This window comes from Tamandua tetradactyla, chromosome 12 (assembly GCF_023851605.1).
Source record: "Tamandua tetradactyla isolate mTamTet1 chromosome 12, mTamTet1.pri, whole genome shotgun sequence".
Taxonomy (NCBI): domain Eukaryota; kingdom Metazoa; phylum Chordata; class Mammalia; order Pilosa; family Myrmecophagidae; genus Tamandua; species Tamandua tetradactyla.
Window position 1 is genome coordinate 47,132,388 of NC_135338.1, and position 21,837 is coordinate 47,154,224.

A 21,837-nucleotide genomic window follows, 5' to 3' on the forward strand; every position below is an offset into this window, starting at 1 on the left:
AGTGACTGCTTTTGGCAAAATCTGTTCTTCATTTTTGAGTTGCCTAGAAGCAAAATAATATGTAAGCAAGATGGTTATAAGATCAATGTGTTGGTTGGTATCATGTAAGTCAGCCATAGTATCACTCAAAATATGTAAAAGCGCTCATATGTGCATTAATGGAGCACTGGGATTTAGATCAGAGAACAGAACATTGGAACATCAAAATAAATAGAGAGGAGACGATGTTCTTTTACTCATGTTCTCTGAGGGGTCATGGCCGTAGCAAGCTCCTCATACAACAGTTTATTATGCACCTTGAGCAAGGCACAAACACACTTGTGGGAAACAAACACGGGACACTTTCATACGCCTTCAACCATTGTCTCTAAATCAGCTATCCTAAGTCTCCTTTCCCTGCTTGGTGAAAAAAAAAAAGTTATCCATTTCTTGGGCCAGTCTCTTACACTGTTGAGCTATTAAATGTCCAGTCTATCTCCATACTCACATTTCCAGCTTGGCTGTTCCTGCCTGATGATAGCTTTGTCATGAAGCCCAAACATGAGAACTTTCTAGAGAGCTTTTGGGTGAGCTCTCTTATTGCAGTTTCCCAAGGCAACCTGGGCTCCACAGAGGGATCAACCACAGCCTTTTGATGATATGGTTCCCTCACCACGTAGTTAGCCCTGTGGAGTAATTTAGCAGCCAGAATGTGGCGCTGGCCTATCTGCTGTAGTACCCACTTTATTCCACAGGATACTCTTCAACTTTTGTCAAGCTAAAAGGTGGGAGCATCGCTTGCTTCATCACTTGCCCCTCTCTCTGCTTATGTATCTCTTTCCGGTTCACTTATCCCCACATCAGGTAAGTGCAGAGAGGATAAGGTTGCTACCTAGACTGGTACCCAATCCAGGAAGGAGATACCATGTTTTCCTTCTTGCATATGAGGTCTCTCCTTCATTAGATAGAGGGGAAGTTATCATCCTTTTCCTTGCAGAGAGCAGAGGGAAAGCCTTAGGTCTTCTCAAGTCAGTCTCAAATCTGAAGATTTCCTCTATTTTTCCCCTTCATTTATAAAGTTTGGGAGAGCAGAGGCTGGAGCGATGATTATAGCAGTAGAGCCTATTCTCAGCAAGCACTGAAGGAGGTGTCAAATCCTAATTTTTGGCATCAACCTCTCTAGAATGTGGGTTAATTTATGCCAATTTATACTGTACTTTTGGCCATACCCATCAATGCAAGTATATCTAGAAGGCACTTTTAAAAGCGATGTTACACTAGTTTAATGTCACTTGCTGTGCTACCCCTATACAAGGAGTGATTTTTCAATAATGGAACCAAATAAATGTACTGCTAAACCTTTTAAATTGATTTAAAAGGTAGACAAATGCTTAATTCTTTCTCACTCTATTATTCTTCCTTAGTTCCTTCCTTTGAATTACTATACTTCTAGAATAATTAATTTTATTCTTCGATTGAAATATTTGCTGTCTATGAGTACACAACGTAGTCCAAACTTTTCCGTGTCCCTTGGCGTTCCTGAAACTCAACAGCTGTTTACCAAATGCCACAAACCCTGACAGAGAAATAGTCAGAAGACTGAAGAATTCTTGTTTATCAATTATTTACTTGGTTATGATCAAAACAGTATTGCTAAAATGTAACACGTAAGAATAAAAAGAGAGATATTCTTTTTCCTAGAGTTAAAAATCTTTGTGACAGTTATTATTATGTTGGCACTCCTGGTTTCCTGTGGAATATTTCCCTTGAGATAAGTAGTATTCATTTTCATGTTTCAAGGATTTGAAAATTGACAAATTGATGCACACAGAGGCTTATTCCCATGCTCAGAATTGTAGTGATTATGGGAACAAAATCCTGGGCTTGGGCTTTTGGAACTTCAGGCTATGAAAACTGAGTTGTATAAGCTCTGATTAAGGGTGAGCCTCTTAATATTTTAGGGTCCGTTCCTGCTTAAGATCACATTCCTTTCTCTTAGAAAGACTGGGCACATTCAAGAATCTCAAATTTCATGGAAATAATGCAGAATGGCTTATTGTGATAAGTCATATCACATCCAAACCTCATGAGGTTGGCGAGCCATGTGAAATAACACTGCTGTACTCTGTCACTGAGATTATCTGTATGAATGGTTAGTTGATGATGCCACTCCAAACCTCAAAAATGGATAATGCTACTTTCATTTGAGTCAAACGTGTTCCGAATTCTTTGACATCACTTAAAGTTGCTTTGGAAACCAAGGCTGTACATAAATTCCATTCTCTTCCCACTGCAAATCATATTCAAGAATTCTTAACTTGCAGATACAGAGTCTCCTGAAGACAGCATCTTGGGCTTTGTGTCCTTTGCTTTTTAAAAGTGATACTGAAGTGAGCCATGTTTCAAAACACATACGTGAGTACCAATATGAGACATATTTATCTTATGCCAAGTTTATTTTGAGGATTTGTAGTATATGGCTCTTGAAAAGAAACAACTGAGAGTACAACCTGTAATAGAACATTAATGTTTTCTGAACAAGGGGTGGTGGGGTTCCTTTGTAGGCATGAATTTATGTTCACATACACAAATGTGTTTATACAGGCACATTCATGCACATGCTGATAAATGTGATTTCCTTCCACTCTTTTTAGTTCTGGGATAGAATTCGGCCAATGCCTTAAAAACATTTTCTTTGATTTCAAGCCTTTTCATTCCAAACAAACACACAAACATAACGCTATTTGGTATGAATAGATAGGAATAACTTTTGTTCTATATCTCAGGTTAGTAAATTTCCCACATTCTGCATCCATCTTAACAAACGCAAATAAGTCCTCCAGTTTTATGCTAACATCAGATGTCCAACTGTAACAGCCTACTTGCAATCACCTAGCAGTGAGAACGGCATCCATTTCTTCTATTAGTTCCAGTTTTTCTGGTCTCTTAAATCCTGGGGAAGAAGCTGCTCTGCCCTGGTGAAGCTGGTATTCTTTTCAGAGTTGAACAAATTGTCTTTCTTACTGGTGCTGATTCCTTCAGCAGTTTCTCGAGCTTGTCAAGGACGAGAAGGGTCAAGAATAGCTTTCCCATTTTAAGCTACATGACAAAACAACCTAAAGTGTCCCATTTCAGCAAGTCTGCATGAAGTTTATTCCTGTCATTGGTGCAATCAAATCAAATCTGTTCTCCAGAAGTCAAAAGTATTAGCTCTATTCTGTTTTATAATTCAGGAATTAGAGAGCCATCTACTGGTCTAATCTTCCTCAGTGGTTTTCCAAAACAGCAAGGGAAATGTCTTAAATCACTGAATCCTAGGCCAAATCTTTAAGCCAAACACAAAATATTTACATTTCCAATCATATTTGGGGAAAAAGGAGGAAACGTTTTTCTCTTCTGTGATTTCAGAGAAAAATAAAATGGAACTTTTGTTGGGCAAGTTAGAGAAAATAGAGAATATACCTTATAAGTAAAATAAAATGATAGTTTATATCAATTAACCAGTTAATTAATCAGCAAGTAGATATTGAAAATATCCTGCATGTTTAGATTTAATTTTCCAAGAATAATTATTAGATAAGCTAACTGCTATCAGAGAATTTACATCTAATTTGAAATAAAAGAAAACAAAATACAAGCAATACAGTATTTTGGCATCAAACAAAGTATACAGGACTTGGAGTGAGAACACTTGAGCCTAAATTGTGCATGCATGGCTTATTAACCAGATGGTTTTTGGTAGCTCACTTAGTTTCAGTTTTGCTATATGAAAATGGATAAAGATCATATCTATTCCGATTTACTGTGATAATAAGCTGTAATCATAAGTGTCTCTATCTGCTGGATATAAAATGCTGAAATCATGGCACAGATTCGAAACCGTATAGGGAGAGCAACGGAGGTAGAAGAGCTTAGGGTGGGGTTACAAAAGAGTAAATGACAAGTAATGTGTCCAAGGAGGAATCTGGTTGAGACAACACTTTATAAATTAATTTAAAAGAAGCCCTCTCTCTCCATCTTTCTCTTTTTCTCTTTTCCTTTCTTACTGTCTTTCAATCCACAGTACATTAACACATACGTGTTAGTCTGGTAAGTTGCATGTTAGTTTGTATTGAAGTGCTTGAAGGATGGGAATGAGGACAGACTAAGACAAAATTGAATATCTGGATAGCTGAATATAGCTTTTTAAAAAAGTCAGCAAGGAGCAGCATAAACAGTATCAATATAAAACGAGAAATGGGAAAAGGGTGGAGATAAAAGAGTTTCAAAGAGCATTATGCTGAGAAGGGTGATTTCAGGAAAAATATGAATGAAAACTGTGAAAGAGTCAAACAACTTGGAGAGCAGAAAAAAATAATCATTTTAATGAATAAAATCTTTGGGATTTCTGGAGGCTTTGTATTAGCATGAGAACTCTAGGATAAATGCGTGCAATACACAGCATATGATAGTCTCCTGAAACTACTGAGTAATTACCGATGTCTAGGAGAACACTGCTTCCTTCATTCAGAATCCACTGTAGGTCAGAAATGTGCTGCCTACCCAGATCAAAAGGTTTGAGGTTTCTGGAAGCTTCTTTGCAAAGTGAATTCTAAAACTGCCTTAACCCCATACAGTGAATAAAGGTACGAATGGGTTTCCTTTGCATGTCTTCATTCAAGAAAATCATGTTTCCTCTGAATGCAGCAAAAAAAACATTGAAAATATAAAACTGATTTCCTTTTAAGGATTGCATAATGAGAGTGATTAATATAGCTATTGTTAAGTTTTAAACAATGAAATAATGCCAGGCAATATAATGTGTTTTCCAAAGCCTCCCATCTTTTAGTATAAAATAAAGAGCATGTTTCCCTTAAATTTTTTTCTTAAATTTTTTCTTCAAAAATCTCATTGACCATGATTCTTATTAATATTAAAGGAATTAGGGGAAAATAAAGGATTCCTAAATTTTAAATTATATTTTCTATTTCATGGAAGATTTGTTATTTAACATTGGGTAAGGCAATTAACCATCTAACAGCCTCTGAGTTTGTAATGCTAAATTCAAATACAAACCCCATTCTTTCGCATGCGTAATATCTCTCATATGACCCCTCCTACCAGAAGCCTTTATTTCATCTCTCAAATATCACTCCTCTTTCCCTCCAAAACCCCAAAGTTCTTAACAGTTCCTTCATTTATGGTTTTGATACTTCCCCTTGCATTTTAATAATCACTATCTTTTATTTTAAAATTTCCCAAACTTACACTTTGTATCCACCAAGGAACAATTTCCTTTTCCCCTATTTTCATACACTAGCATTCTCTAATTTACTTTCTGTCTCTACAAATTTACCATTTCTATATATTTTATGTAAGTGAAACCATGCAGTTTTTGTCCTTATGCGCCTTATTTATTTGACTCAACATAATGTTTTCACCTATGTTGCCACATGTCTCAGAACTTCAATCCTTCTCACAGTCAAATAATATTCCACTGTGTGCAGGTGTCATATTTTGTTTATCTGTTAATCTTTTGATAGATACTTGGGTTGTTCCCATGTTTTCACTGTTGTGAATAATACTACTCTGAACATTGATCTAAAAGTATCTGTTTGAGACCCTATTTTCACTTTCTCTGAATATATAACGAGTGAAATTGCTAGATTATATAGAAATTCTATCTTTATCTTTTTGAGGGACTGCTATACTGCTTTCCACAACGGCTGCATTATTTTATGTTCCCACCAGAGCATTTTAAGTATTTTTGTCATTGTCAGTGGATCTGGGCAAAAAGCATTGCTTTAAATAATTGTCACCCTCTGGGAGGAATCAGTGGGTTACTTATCTCCCTTTTTCCTGCCAACACATGCCCATATCAGACATGTAACATTAGCAGCCTTAAGGCACACCACCCATTGGGAGTCCTAATATGATGATTGGTTACCATATGCTAAGGGTAAAGCAACTATACTAGATTAAAGAATCTAATCAGCAGTGGCCAAAACTAGCTATGCATCAAAACAATCTGGGAGTTTAAGAGAGAAAGGCAGAGAAAGAGTTTAGGCTCTAATTTAGAAATTCCAAATTATATTTTCTCAAGCTGAAGCCTTACACTTTATGACCCTAAGTGATTCTTTTGTAATCATTTGAATAGTCTAAGAAAATTTAAAATTACTTAAATCCTGAGCTACACTGTTGAATGAGTTTAAAGCTAGGGATGCTTTCAACTCTCTAACCTTGCCAACTCATGTTCTTTGTAAGGGTTTAGGCATCAAGTACAACTTTTTGTTAGCCTTTTGCCGCATTATTTTGTTTCTACCTTAGACAACTTGTAGGGTAGAATAAATTTTGCAAGCAGAATTCTGGGCACCAAGTTAAAATTCAGGATATCTTGGGCATAATCTAAATTCCCTTGCCCCCCTCCTGTCTCCTTAATATTTCTAATACTTATAACTTAATTCTGGTTTAATACATTGAATTGAATTAATGATAACTGCAGAATTTGGAGTGAATCCACCAAATCACTAAGGTATACTTCTTATAAGGGATAAATTAAGCATTAACCTAGTAGTTGAGTCATAGTTTCTGTGTTCATAAACTCCTTTAGGAAGCTGGGGCTAAATGTGTGGATTTTCATGTCAAGCCATTGGGATTCAAATTGCATCCTATATTCACTTGCTTTCAATCAGGCCCAAGGTGCTTAATCTATCTCAAAAACAGTTTCCTCATCAGTGAGTTGGCAATAATAATCCTCTCTACATCCTAAGGTGGTTCTGGGAATCACAGGGAATATTACAGTAACATACTTAGCACAGTGTCTGGTACTTAAGTCTAAATTCCTACCTGCTAACACTGCTTTTACTATGATTATTAATAACATCCTATTGTAAATGTAATAATGGGTAGCTTTTTCAATCAAAGAAGTCAAGCTAGTGTCCTAAATTTGATTTATACCTCTCTCTAATACCTTGAGCAGGTTAATTTCCAATACTATAAAAGCATGTGGGTAAAATTCACCAGAAGTTCTTGAAAAAAACCCACTTGTGATCATAAACTAAGCTCATGAGCACGTGTCTCTTTTTTTCTTCCGTTCAACTCTCAACCACACTGCAAAATGTCAGTTCTCCACATGGAATTCACAAATGTGAAATTACCATCAGAAGCCAGGAAGCTTTGACTGCAACATCGTGACTAACTTTGGGTCACAGGAAAGTTGTTTAATCTCTCTGCTCCTTAGTCCATCTTTGAAACAACAACAAAAAAACCTGCCCAAACCTTTAGTACTCCTATAGGGAAAAATGCCTGTGCAGAATCAGGTAATTACAAACTCTGAAGGAGGTATTCCTTTGAAATAAGTTGATGGAAACAAAACCCTCAGAAAAAAAAGATTAAATATGTGAGCAATGATCCAGGAGTTTTACTTCTACCACTTGGCTACTTTCAATCTCTGACATTTCATTGTCATTCATTGAATAAATTGATCTCTTAACTATGAGAGCTTCATTCCTTATGTCTCAGACAGTCCCTGAATTCTGTGTGTTCTGTGAATGCTATACCACTTTGTGGGATTTTATGTGTACTTATTTATGCCTTTGAAAATTATCTTAATATGAGCAGTTACATGTTTTGGGATTTGGTCAATATTCCACATAAAGTGGTAAGTAAAGCTCACCTATATCACCTGAAAAGTCCCTCCAGTTAAGGGTTTAATTTATAATACCTCCCAGAACAAAGGAATAAAAATAAAGTACCACTTACATCCACATTTATATAGTGTGTCTTATGTATCTCAATTCTTCCACAGGCTGAAGCTCTCTAACCTAACAGACAACTAGAGAGCAAGAGTCTTACATTTTCATAAAGGGAACATCCTAAAAATGTCTTTCTGTGCACTGTAGCATAAGACAGAAAGAGATATTTTCCTATTTAATCCAAATCATTGCTTTAAATAGATGTTTATGCATTTGTCACTGCCATAAAATGTTAAACATGCATACATCTTTTATTCTAAAAACTTTTTTTCAAACATAAAATAAACCTCTCAGATCTGAAGAGTGAACATTTTTAGAGATTTGACCAATGAAGCAAGTGGAGTCTGAGTGGTCTGTCCATGATGATTGGTTGGTTACAGCATATATAAAAACAGGACTTCTGGAACTTGGGATTTTAGTAATTGGTGACTTTTGTGTGTATCTACTAAGATTGAAAAAGTCTTTGCTGAAAATACAAAATGATGGACCCGCAGTGAGGAGTGGGGAACAACTCTAGGTTTAAGTCTTCTAATCTCCCACTTTATGACTCAGGCAAGTTGAGTTTTACATCTCTAATATGAAAGGCATTAATAGAAGGTAATAATCTGATGAAATAATAGTGATATTGATGATGATACTAGCAGCTAACATTGTGGATTGTTAATTATATGCCAAGCGCTGTTTGAATGCTCAATTTGCTTTATGTTATGTAAAACAAACAAGTCAACAAACATGATCTTCAAGATACTAGCAAACACATTAAGATGCTCAGGGAATAGGGCCTATAGAAGGGAGAGTTTAAAACATTTATCAAGTCAACAAACATGATATTCAAAATAATAACAAATACATTAAGACCCTCAGGGAATAAGGCCTATACAAGGGAGAGTTTATAACCTTTGGTCAAAGTATCTAAAATGAATCAGATCTGGGTTTATGACTTAACTCTATTTATAACATCTTCACCAAGAGAAATCTTGCTACTTCACATGGCATATAAGACCATTGTCTGGCCTCTGTTTCTCCCTACAGTGTCTTCTCCAAATTTCTTGTCATTATCCAGTTTATAGTTCTTTGTTTCAGTGATAGTGTTTGTAAGGTGTGTTGTGTAACTTTGCACAGGATATGCCCTGTGTCTGGCGAACTGTCCGTTTATCCCTCGACTACCTGTCAAACTCCTCTTTGTCCTTCAAAGACCTGGTCAGTATTAGCCTCCTTTGTGAAATGTTTCCTGTAAGTCTAGAAGTAAGGTGGACACATGAGGCAGTAGGGTCAGATAAGCTCAGGGTCAGATTCTATCTACAACATACTGATGTTTTGTTGTTGTAGAGTTTTTCATTAATATTCATTTAAAATAATGCAAGAGATATATCTCTTGATGACTGGTTTTTGGTATGATCTTAGTTTTGTGCTTAAGGTAAGTGGCTTACTTGCCTCATTCTAGTCCCCAGGCCTTCTCCGTGACCACCCACCATCCAACATGGATATAATCACTTCTCTTTATTTTGTGCAAAATTATATTATTACACATGCCACACAATGATGCTTGCATATCTGTGAGCATTGTCTACACTCATGTAAGTCTTAGAAAAATTTTAAGAACAGTACTATATAATTAAATTTGAGGTAAATACTATTATTTCCCCATTTCTGAGATTTGAACAATAAGACTTGGATATATATTTACCCAATGGTATGCACTAGTGAGTGGCAGGCAAGAAAAAGTGAAACAAAGTCTAACCACAATTCCTCCACTTGTAAACAAAAGTTTATATTGAGCACACGTTTAGTCTCTAGCAGCCCCTGAGTTAATCGACACTGACAGTTTCTGATACAGGAGGCAAGGCCAAGAGTAATGCTTGTAGAACCTACTCCAACTGAAGGAAAATAAAGTTAGGAAATCAGGTCTTCTAGAGAAACTTAGAGGTCAGTTGCCCAAACTTAAAATCCTTTCTACAGTTTTGAGTTCTTATATTTGAGCATCTCTAGAAATACTACCTCTTCTTAGGTACACAAGAGGCAATTAAGAGGAATCAATATGCACTTTTAACTCTCATTGACAAGTGAAGGTTGATTCTTTTTCCCAATATTTCAGGGTAACTTGTTCCTGCAAAATTATTAGGTCTCTGTGACTTGCTGACCAACCTGACTTCAAATAAAGTTCTTTCAATAGATAATGAAAGTCTTCAAAGCTCACAAGACAAGGAAGACCTTAATTAAAATCAATGAAGAAAAAATCTGTAAAAACAATTAAGCACTTACATTGACTCCTTTTAATTTGAGGTCTGAAGGTCTTCTTGGGAAATTACCTGAATCACAGGGATGATTTAATTTGACTGCCTTGAAGTAAGGTTGGTGGAATAGAAACATTCTGTCAAATATTTAATAATATATAATACTTAGAAGCATTACAGGAGCAGTAAAAATTCAAAGAAACAACAAACATTTATTTAAAGAAACATTTGGATACACGAGTCAGCTATCCTCTGGAACAGATTATTTCAGTGGAAATATTTAATGGGCTATCTGTTAAATAAAAAAATTCTAGTTGAAGCCATTTTCTCTAAAAAATAAATGGAAATTTTAATAGAAAATTTAATCTAAGAAGTGTCTATGCTTCAATTCAGACTGTTTATAGAATTTGTGTTTATTGAAATAAATGTCAGTGAAGAGAATAAAATCAGCACTCTATGGTTCCTTTTTAAATTGTTGTATATTAGTAGGTAAAGTCAGGAGTTATAAGGGAAGTCATTGTCTTATTTCTCATCCTTGAGCTGTTTATTGCAAACAGGAAAATATAAACTTTAAAACAATATTTTTATAAGACAGATAATAATGATCTTGCTGACAGTTACACAATTTACTCAACTTAAGGGGCATTAGTTGTTTCTACTGTACAGCATGAATTACATCTCCTTTGGGAAACTATTTGTCCCATTTTTCCTTTCTGCAAGGATTTTTTGGAGCTAAACCACTCTAACTCTAGTAGTGTATGTGTAATTCAAGTTTTCAAAGTCAATTGGGAAGTCTATTTCCCAGGATCAGGGGTAGCCATGTGATTCAATACAGTCCAAAAATTAAGGAACAAACCAACAAAAAAAAAAATCAAACCTAATGCTTTCTTTGTTTAAATGATTGCAGAAATAAAAATTATCTTTTCTTGTTGGACTTGTACCTGTAAAAATTTGAGTCTGAGACATCTAGAGTCACCATGTAAGGACAGAAAAAATAGAGAGAAACCAAATGATTGCATTTTGGGTCCCTGGATCAAACTGAGTTTGAAGACAATACTTAGCTTTTAGGTATTGCTAATTTTTCTACATAATGCAGTTTAGATTCACTGTTCTCTTATTTTCACACACTAAAGTAAATATTTGTAAGCAACCAGGTGACACCCTGAATGAAAGCACATGTTTACTTGGGTTACTTAGGAAATAACAGATTCTCATTTCTCAAGAAAGATTTCCTGCTGATTATTATTTTTAACTTCTTGAAGAAGTCATTTGTTCTATTTGCATGGTTTTCTTGGTTGCTTCAAATCTGATTATCTACAACCACTGGAGAGGTCTTTTAAAAATTCTGTCTTTAAATTTTATGAGACCCCTTTCATCTGAAATTCTGACTTTAACATATAGAACGTCATAAAATGGAATAATAATCTGAGACTTGTAAATTACAAGTAGAACTAATCTTAATATGTTCAAATGATAGTAAGTATAGGCAGACAAGTAGTGAATGTTGAAAGCTGCTTTTCTAAAAAGTAAATTCTTATTTGGAATGAGGGAAATGTTTTGGTAATGAATGTTGGTGATGGTGACACAACATTGCGAATGCAATTTACAGCACTGAAATACATATCTTGAATATGATTAAAGGGAAATGTCAGGTTGTATATATGGTAAAAGAAAAAGTTTTCTAAAAAATCCATGGAACTGAACCTTAAGTTATGCCATGGACTTTAACAGTACACTTATAAAATTGTGCTATCATCAATTGTAATAAGTTCCACAACTAAAACAAATTGTAACAAATTCCACACCAATGCAAGTTGGGGGGTGGTGAATGGGAATTCTATATTTTATTCATGATTATTTTGTAAATCTAAAACTTTTATAATAATGAAAAACAAAGTAAGTTCAAAGTAGCAATGGTTGACTAATAGATAGAGCATTACCCTGAAAGAAAATAAGATTAAATAATTTAAAATAATATTTTTAAATCATAAAGAGACCTAATCTCTTTAATTTCTTAATATGAATTGTTGCCAGGTAGGTTCTTATTGTACTACCATATAAATAGATTTTGTTTGAGTTAAAGCAATCCCTAAAATGTTTGTCCAGGGGTAAAGAGAGAGAGAGCACCAAGCTAATAATACCCAGTTGTGTGAATTTTCACTTTCTTGGTTAAGTCAGCCTCGTATGGACAGTCTTTGGAACACAAGCTCTAATACTCTTGTTAATAATGAACTTTCACTGCAATTAACTTGCTCTGGCTTTTCTTTCCCCATTTGTAGTGGGTGACATACCCCCACTGATTCACTTTTTTTTTTTTTTACTCACTTTTGACTTTAAATTATAGAACAATGCCAAAGGTCTTTTCAAAAATTAATTGTTCTGTATGTGATTCATAATCAAAATAATGATGTTAACTTCTACAAAGTTTCTTAAAAAATAATTATGCTTTATGGACAGCTGTTTTGAGTTTCATTTTTAAACCCACATTAAGTTAGAAGTATTTGATCAAATAAAGCTAGCTTAAAAGCAATAGGCAGGCTAGAGAGGAGATGGTGCATCTGCTTTAAAAATTAGATCAACTAGGAAGAGTAAGCATGTGGTGTTTTTTTAGTTTTTTTGTTTGGTTGGTTTTTTTTTTGGTAATTTGTATAAAAAACCGAGGTCCGTCCTGAAAGTCAGGGAAGTAAGTCTTTGTTAAATGACCTCCAAAGGTATTATTGATAAAGCCAGAATGGATTAATAACCTTAATAAGTACAATTATAATTCCTATTTATTGAGTCCCTGTGTACATCAGACCTAGCTAAGCTATGCAAATGTATTTTCTCAATGTTTCAATGTAAAAACTTTGGGGGTTAGATATTACTAAAACCTATAATTTGCGGAAAAAAAACTTAAATTTAGTTTTTCCAGGATCACAAATTAATTAGTGATAAAGTAGGTATTTATACGAAGGTTTGCTGATTTTTCAGAAACAACTAAAATGACTATCTGTATCTATGAGTGGATCAGAAACTCTGTTCCCCATTTACTATGCAGTGTGCCTGAAAATAAAAATTTTGCTCACACTTGAGATGAGAAAAGTAATCTAAAACTTTATGGTTAAAGCAGTTCATAGACTCTAGAAGTTTTTGTTTCTTTGTTTTCCTGGCTGTCTCACTAGCCAATCTTGATAGAGGTTTTTTTTACAATGCCTTCTAATGATTTCAATAGTATTCTAAGGGAGCACCAAAATCCTCAGTAGATATTGAGTATATTAGTCAGAACTTCCAATGTGAGTGACAGAACCTCAAGGTAGTTAGTTTAAGCAATAAAAATGTTGGATTGACTTATAGGATGACATAACTAGTAAATCCATGGGTAGATAGAGCTTCAAGCACAGCCAGATCCAAGAACTGAAATAATTACCGCTTACACTTTCTTCACAGCCACACCCACCCATCTTCTAGCTCAGCTTGCCTATATGTAGGGCGATGACTAAACAGGAAGATGAATAGCAACAACTTCAGGATCACAGACCCAACTTAACAAGTGCAGCAAAGTGCAGTTCTTTCTTCCTGACAACTGTGGATCACTTTCAGGGAAGGATGATGATGATTTCTTTTGGATCACATGCCCAAATTTTGGACCACTAAATGCTGCCGGAGGGTGAGTAATAAGCAGGTACAAGTCCACAAATAAAAGTCTACACCTGTCCTCATTCTAACCTCAATTAGAAGGAAAAGACCATAGGAAGACAAAAATTACAGAAGCAGTTGTTTTCCTGTGTGCCAAGTGTTTTATATATAATATATAAACCTCTCAAGCATACAAGGAGGTAGCATTGTTAACTTTTTTTAGTAAGTTGAAATTCAAGGATCTTAAGTATTTTACCCATTATGACATAATTAACATCATCTTCAATACTAAGGCACATGTTCTTAGCCACAATAATATAATGCTTTTGAAAGACTGATGTTTCTTCCCCATGATAAGAGAAGGATGTTTTCCCCCATGCCAAAGCTATGATAATCTAATAAATCAAGCTGGTTACCTAGAATTTGGAACAATTCTCCATTTCCTCTAAATTTGACTTAGAACTTCCAAATCTGCAAAGTCAGATCTATATCAAAGGAGCTGGAATATGACTATGCCTAGAACTTCTCAAACTGTAATGGAAATCTCCCCACAATTTTATCTATTTTATTGTAGAGAAAGTTTATAGTGCTCATCAGTCTGATTTCCATTTTTCTTACCAGCCTGAATGAGGCTAATTTAATTAGACATACTGGGGAGAAGAGAATAGATAAAAGACAAGGATTACTAACCTCATTTTATCTTTGAAGACTTAGTTGAGTCACCTCAACCAATGTTTATTAAACAGTGATGAAAAACAGAGATGTTTTGGAAGTCTGGAGGCCATTGGTGAAAGAGGTAAGAGATTCTTCAACTTCTTTGGAGGCCAACATGTATTCCCTCCAGAGAGGGAATGAATAGTCACATTCTTAAATAACTTTCAGAGTCTACTTACTCTAAAATTTCCTAGGACATCCCTGAAATCCTGAATTTAAGAGCTGAGATATTTAAAATCACCAAAACATCATAATTTTCAAAAGTATTCTTTTGAAGAGCTACCTAGAATACCAAGGTTCTAGAAAAAGACCTGATAGGATTGATAAATATCTACAGGCCTCAATATAGAACAATGAAGTCAATGTTAATATCTGAATGTCAGGGGATTGACTAAATATTTCATTGATCGATGTTGGATTGGGTTTCCAAAGTTTCTGAGGATCAGGAACCCTTAAAGTGTTGCAGTCAATACCTTTTGGTACTTACACAGATGAGTCCAAGGACCTTAGCTGAGTAACAAAGATGCTGAGGAATCCTTTATACTGGTCCACAGGTATTAAGTATGAATTGTAAAGTTGTGTCTCCTTGTTCCCCTCCACAGTTAATCTCAAAGTTTAATGACACTGTGAAAGAGAGATGAAATTCCCTACAAGAGAATTAGAAAAGAATTAGGTGAGTATTAACTTTGTTAGCTACTCTTTTCACCAAAATCTTAATGAATCTCTTACTGTTCATCCCTGCAGGATTCCTTGTGCCCAAATAAGTTGTTGATTCTGACAAGCACAATGTCCCAGTCAAAAAATTAATGCACAGAGGCTTCATGCAACAATAAAATTGAATTTCCAAGTTTAATGGCATATAAAAAATAAACAGTGTTTGCTTAAGAGGTCAATACAAGGTTCTATTTGAAGCAATTTAGGATATTATTATTTAGAGAACATAAAATCAACTTGAAAAATAGTTTTCCCTTATTTTTCTTGTAAGATGTTATTTTCAAGAGTGCATCTTTTCATTTTATTATTCCCGAATTTGTTTTTAACTCTGCTAGGAAGAAGTATGATTAAGAAATTGACTCAAGTAGTATATGAGTGGGCTCTCGGTTGAGAAAAAAATGAAGATGCTATTTTAGGAAAATATGAATATTTATTGTAATTTTCTCCTAAGCTAACTTGCAAACTGTCTGTAAACAGTATCCACAAAGATGCCTACATATCTTTGTGTCTATCTACCTATCTACTTGTCACCTATGGCTGTATATATCTCAGGGATATCTAAGTTTACTCTAGTTGTTGTTCACCAATTTATAAGCTTATCAACTCCCATTTTCTGAGTAAATAATACAGATACTAAGATAGGACGGTGATGAGGAGAATGTAGTGGAAATTATCTAAGGCACTGTTATCAGCATAAATCCTCCTTTAAGATCTTGCCTGCAGACAGTACAGTGCTCCAGCCACCATGCTTCAGGGTCTGTATAATTACTGTCAAAGAAGTTTAGCCTACTTCAAGCGAAGCAAAGTCAGACTTGAAAACCATATTATGGAAAAGAGATTGAAAAAACTGACCTTATTTTCACTGGGTGTGAAAGAATTCACAATGATATAACCTAAGTTTATGACATTGTATCTGATTTTATCACCATTTAAGCAAAAGACTTTCACATAAAATTATATTCCAAATGCAAAAGAACACAGTGCTGAAATTAGGGATCTGGGAGCAAAAATCAGTTTCAAGAAAGACAATCTAAGAAAACAAGAAGTGGGAATGTTTTCCACCCAGAATCCCTCCAAATGAGGAAATTCAGAGAATTTGAGATAAAAACTATTGATACAGGACTTAAAGGGCAAAGATGGAGACCAAAGGAAAAAACAACTATTGGAAGCTATCACAGTATTAGGATTGACTTTTTCATTATTCATGGGAAATCAGGAAGACCCTGACTTTGCCTTATCCCTTTAAATGGGAAGTCATCTTCATGGGGAAAAGTCCTCCCCCAGCCTTCATAGCTAGGCAGTTCTTGTATCCAGAAGATGATTTACTGGTGTGTATTTATTAATGAATTAATAGACTTAGCTTGAAATTTATGAATAGACATTTAATATTCAAATTTGAGTGGACTTTAAAATAATCTCCACTTAAAAATGTTTACATGAGTATCTTCCTAATAGAAATATTAAATCTGTACTGTATGTTATAATGTTTATAGAGCTTTGTCTTATATTGCTTCAATTGAACTCTCTAAAATTTTGTGAAATAGGAAGGGAAGGAATTTTTTTACTTGGTTACACAGGGGAAGAAATTTTAAGCTATTTAAGTCTAAAATAACTGCCTCAATTTACACAACTACTAAAGATCTAGTAAGAAACTCTGTAATAGAAAAATAAGTAGATCAGTAAACACTGGTAATTAGTCTCTAAGCAGTGGCTTTAGCTCTGGAAATCTACAGTATAACCAGTCTTCATAGCAATTGGTGAAGAAAACCCTGGACCAAGTCATTTTTAATAAACAGATAAAACAGGCAATTTTAGAGTTCTAGCATCATTCCTTTCTTCATACATTCACTCCCTCATTCATTTGCTTTACTACTATAGTAAGCAATTCTAGAACCATAATCCGATATAGCCCCATCCAAAGCTAGAACATTAACATTAGCTTGATTATTTCTTTGTGCTCCTTCCCCATCTCACTCCCTTACAGTCTCATGTTCCCTAGAGGATATCACTCTATTTAATTTTGTGCTTGTCAAAAACTTGCTATTATAAAAATCATGTATACACACACACACACACACACACGTATATACATATACACACACATACATATTATATATACATATATATGAGACTCCTTCCTATATGTATATTTTACCTTACACACAGTATATATTTTATAAAACAGTAAAATTTTATGAAAACAATAAAATTCATGTTTTAACATGCTTTTTAAAATTCAAATTATTCAAAATTGTGTTACAGTTATTTTGTTTACTCTTTTGTTTAGTTACAGTTCATTTATTTGTACTGTTTTATAGTGTTCCATTGTGGAAGTATGCCATAATTTATCCATTTTCTCCTTGAAGGCATTTAGCTATTTGTTATCCATAATGAGTGAAAATACTATGCAAATTCTTAGAAATATTTTCTGTTACAGATAAGCTACAATTTATCTTGGATGTATACCTATAGCTATCCTCCACATCATGACTTTCCACCACTGTGGTTTCACTATATCATAGATCGACATAAGAAATTAAATGGGAATTTGGGGGGAGTTTTGTAGAAGCCACAGATGACATGTGAAGGCCCAGCATATATCTTAAAAAGTATAGTAACTCATAAATGAATAAAATGTATGACTGCTATGTATAAGATTACTGGTACAGTATGCATTTTGCTGTTTAACAACATAAATGAACAGCTACCCAATTTTTTTTTTCTTAAAATTAAATTTGTAGTAAAAGAATGGTAGTCGATGCACTGGTTTGGGGATGCCAAGTGAGTTTACAGCAGTTTCTCATGTGACATCTTGCGGTGATCTCTCAGTGATCTTTGCAACTCAACTTTCTCATATTCCGTGTGGTGTAAATGCTATAGATTCTATTAAAATCATGGGTCACAAGTGTAGTGCTCATAGTTGTTTGGAAAGTGCTCCCAAGAAACAGAGGAAAATGATGAACTCAAGGAAAAAGCAGCCGGACCAGCTGCTGTGGTTGGCCACTATTATGTTGTTAATGAGTGACTCTAAGGCATATTGAAGGAAGAGAAGGAAAAGGTTGTTGCAGTGAAACCAACAACAGCAAAGTGTTTGCTTTTCCCACAAGATCCCCATCTCTCTCTCACACAAAGAGCACAACGTTCTTTTGGATGCAGCATTGTTATTTAAAAAGGCATTCTGGCAGGCTCTACATCATACTAGAAAAGGCAAAGTCATTTTATGATTCACTAAGGGAAAATGAAGGAGGAGGGTCTACCCTTATGGATTTTCAGACCAACAAAGACTGTTTGAAAATTAAAAAAAGAAAAAAAGAAAATGTTTAGCCTGTGCAATGTAAAAGTAATAGGAGAGGCAGTGTGCGCTGATCAAGAGGCAGCTAGGGAGTCTCCTGAAACCCTAAAAAATAACATTTTACACAGATTTTCCAGATCACAGAGTGTCATGCTCTTAACTTCCATGACGTGGAAGGGATAACTGTGTTCTGTGTTGGATGAGTCATAGGTTATTGAATATTCAACTTTAGGAGACATGTTAAATTGTTTTCTAAAGAAGTTGTATTGATTTACACCTCCACCAACAACGTACAAAATAGCAGATTATTGACGCTGACTATCGTCAGACTTCACACCTTTTCTTCCAACCAAATGTTTGTAAAAATGTTTCTCATTATGTCTATGATGGGTACCTTTCTGGTTACTAGTGAGGTTGAGTATTTCACGTGATTATCTTTTGCTGTTCATCTTCTCATATTGATATGTAGAAATTATTTATATATTCCTGTTAGAAATCCTTTTTTGCTAAATGTCTTAAAAATATTTTCTCCTGGTTTTTAGGTTATCTTTTCATTTTTTTAATGGTGTCTTTTGATGAACTGAAGTTCCTAATTTTAATATAGTCAAGGGTATCAGTCCTTGTGGCTTTGGCTAGGACTTTGTGCCTCCCTGTGCTGGTTAAAAGGAAGTATGCCCCCTAGGAAAGCCATGTTTTTTTATCAAAATCCCATTTCATAAAGGTGTAGTAGTCCTTGTTCAATACTGTATGCTTGAAACTGTAATCAGATCATCTCCTCGGATGATGTGATTTAGTCAAGAGCAGCTGGATTAGGTGATGACGTGTCTCCACCCATATGGGTGGGTCTTGATTGGTTTATTGGAGTCCTATAAAAGAGGAAACCTTTTGGAGAATGAGAGATTTGGAGAGCAGAGAATGCTACAGCACCACAAAGCAGAGAGTCCACGAGCCAGCGACCTTTGGAGATGAAGAAGGAAAATGCCTCCCAGGGAACTTCATGAAACCGGAAGCCAGGAGAGAAAGCTAGCAGATGATGTTGTGTTCGCCATGTGCCCTTCCAGTTAAGAGAGAAGCCCTGACTGCATTCACTGTGTGCCTTCTCACTTGAAAGAGAAACCCTGAACTTCATCAGCCTTCTTAAACCAAGGTATCTTTCCCTGGATGCCTTTGATTGGACATTTCTGTAGACTTCTTTTAATTGGGACATTTTCTTGGCCTTAGAACTGTAAATTAGAAACTTATTAAATTCTCCTTTTTAAAAGCCATTCTGTTTCTGGTATGTTGCATTCCAGCAGCTAGCAAACTAGAACACTTCCTAAAAAAAATCTTTCCATATCTTGAAGTAAAAAAGATATTCATCTATTTTTTACAAGTTTCAGAATGTTGCTTTTGACATATAAATGTTTAATCCCTCTAGAGTTTGGTTTTGTATATAGTGTTAGCTGGGCATCTGACTTTTAACATGAACATAAATTTCTCCTCTACATTTGTTGAACAATAGATTCTTTCATTAGTAATTTGCTATGCTACCTCTTTCATATATCAAATTCCCATTGTGGGAGTCCATTTCTGGGCTCTCTGTTTTGTTCATTGGTCTATTTTTCCTTCCCTGCATAAAGACTGCACTCTCTTAATTATCAGTATGTTACCATAAGTCTTTGTGTTTGCCCTATCCTAAATCTTCTTCAAAAATACCTTGGAAATTCCTCCCAATTTACAAAGCTATACACATTTTCTAAGACATTATTTTACTGTGAAATACAGGATACATACAGAAAAGTGCATAAGCTATAAATAGACAGCTTCATAAATTATGATAATGCAAACACCTAGAAATACAACATAGGTTTCTGCCCAGAAGCCCTCCAAATCCCTCTTTCTAATCACAGTCGTCTTCCTCTCCTTAATGCAACCAATGTGTTTCTTTGGTTTATGTTTTTACCATTGACGGATGTGTGCCTTAACAATAATGTTTAATTTTGATGGCTCTTGAATGCTGTATTAGTGGAATGTCTGGCTAACTTTGCATGTTATTATCCTTTTATGATACATCCGTGCTGTGGAATGTAGGTATAGGTCATTCATTTGTATTTTTGTCTGGTACTCCACTATATTAATATATACTACAATTAATATATTTGGTGGACTTTGGATTGTATCCAGTTTGGAGTTATTAAGAATAGAATCTATATGAAATGTTGCAAATGTCTTCTAGTATACATGCATACTTATTTCTCTAGGATAGTTCTGGGACTGAAATGAATAAGTTATAGGGGATGCATAAATTCAAATTTAATAAATACATGCAGAACTGGCTGACCCAATTTATACCGTCAGAAATATATAAAAATTCTTGTCACTCTGTATTTTCTCCAACACTTTATAGTCAATTTTATATCTTGTTTTATTTTTGCTTCTGTTTTTAGCTCCTCTAGTGGATGGTATATCAAAGTTCATCTTTGTATTTCTTTGATTACTAATAATATTGAGTTCATTTTCACATATTTGTCATCCATATATATTATTTCCTTTGCAAATGGCCTTTTTTTCTATTTGATCTCATTTTTTCATATTAAGTTGTAGGATTTCTTTATATTTTAGAAATATAACCGTGAGTGTTAGCTCACTGGCTTAATGGTGTATTCTCTTTCTCTCTCTCTTTCCCATGAACAAGTTAAACTTTAACTGTAGTCAAATTTGCTGATCTTTTTATTTGTGATTGCTGTATTTTGTGTACTGTTTACAAAATTTTGAATCATCCTGTCATTTTACACACACACATACCCACAATATATGTGATTAATAGATTTTCATTCTAATTACATTGAAAATATGAACAATTTGGGAGAAATCTGTAACACTGCATTATTGACTTTTGCAATCTATGAAGATAGTGTATTTTTAAATTAATTATTAGCAATAATTTTGATAGCCTTCAAGAGGTGCTCAAATCACTTTTTAAAGATTTAACTTAATATAGAAATATCTGAGATTATTTCTAGATATTTGTTATTTGTGATGTTACTGTAAAAAATATCTTTTTAAATTTCATTTTTTGTTCATGTCATTTTTGCTTTAGAAATAAGAGAGATTTTTTGTACGATGAATTTGTATTAATAGTTAAATACAAAAATAGAACCTGTTGTAATTTTTGAAATTAGAATTGTATTAAATCCTTACAGAATCATGGTGGGAACAAATATGTTTATGATATTAAATCTTTCCATCAGTTTATTGAGCTCATTCGAGTGACTTTTGGTACTATTTTTATAATTTTTGCACATCTAGTACAGTTTTCTACAGGTTTTTATCTAAAAACTATACTCTTATAAGTGGTGAAATCATTCCTTTTTACAAATTGTATTTTGGCTGGAGTATAAATATGCAGCTGTTTATGTCATGCTGATTTTATATCCATGCACATTTATATATAAACACTTCAATATTAAAATAACTTGTATTTTTAATATAAGTTCAATGTGGTTTTATTCTATTTTCATTTTGAGTTGCCCACATTTTGGCGATTTTTTTTTTCTCCACAAACTTAAATGTGAGG

At 34.4% G+C, this 21,837-nt stretch overlaps 1 long non-coding RNA gene across 6 annotated transcripts in view; it reads left to right on the forward strand.

Annotated features, from left to right (window-relative positions):
* Positions 1 to 2,247: 2,247 nt before the first annotated feature.
* LOC143651498 (uncharacterized) overlaps positions 2,248 to 21,837 on the forward strand; it is a 28,393-nt gene continuing 8,803 nt past the window's right edge. For 2 of the 6 annotated variants that reach the window (XR_013159989.1, XR_013159988.1), the window contains exons 1-3: positions 2,249 to 2,394; positions 13,373 to 13,592; positions 14,270 to 14,357. This is a non-coding gene — a long non-coding RNA (uncharacterized LOC143651498). Of the gene's footprint in view, positions 2,395 to 13,372; positions 13,593 to 14,269; positions 14,358 to 15,019; positions 15,191 to 21,837 lie in introns of those variants that run through there. The other 4 variants (XR_013159985.1, XR_013159986.1, XR_013159987.1 and 1 more) reach the window with 4 other exon arrangements.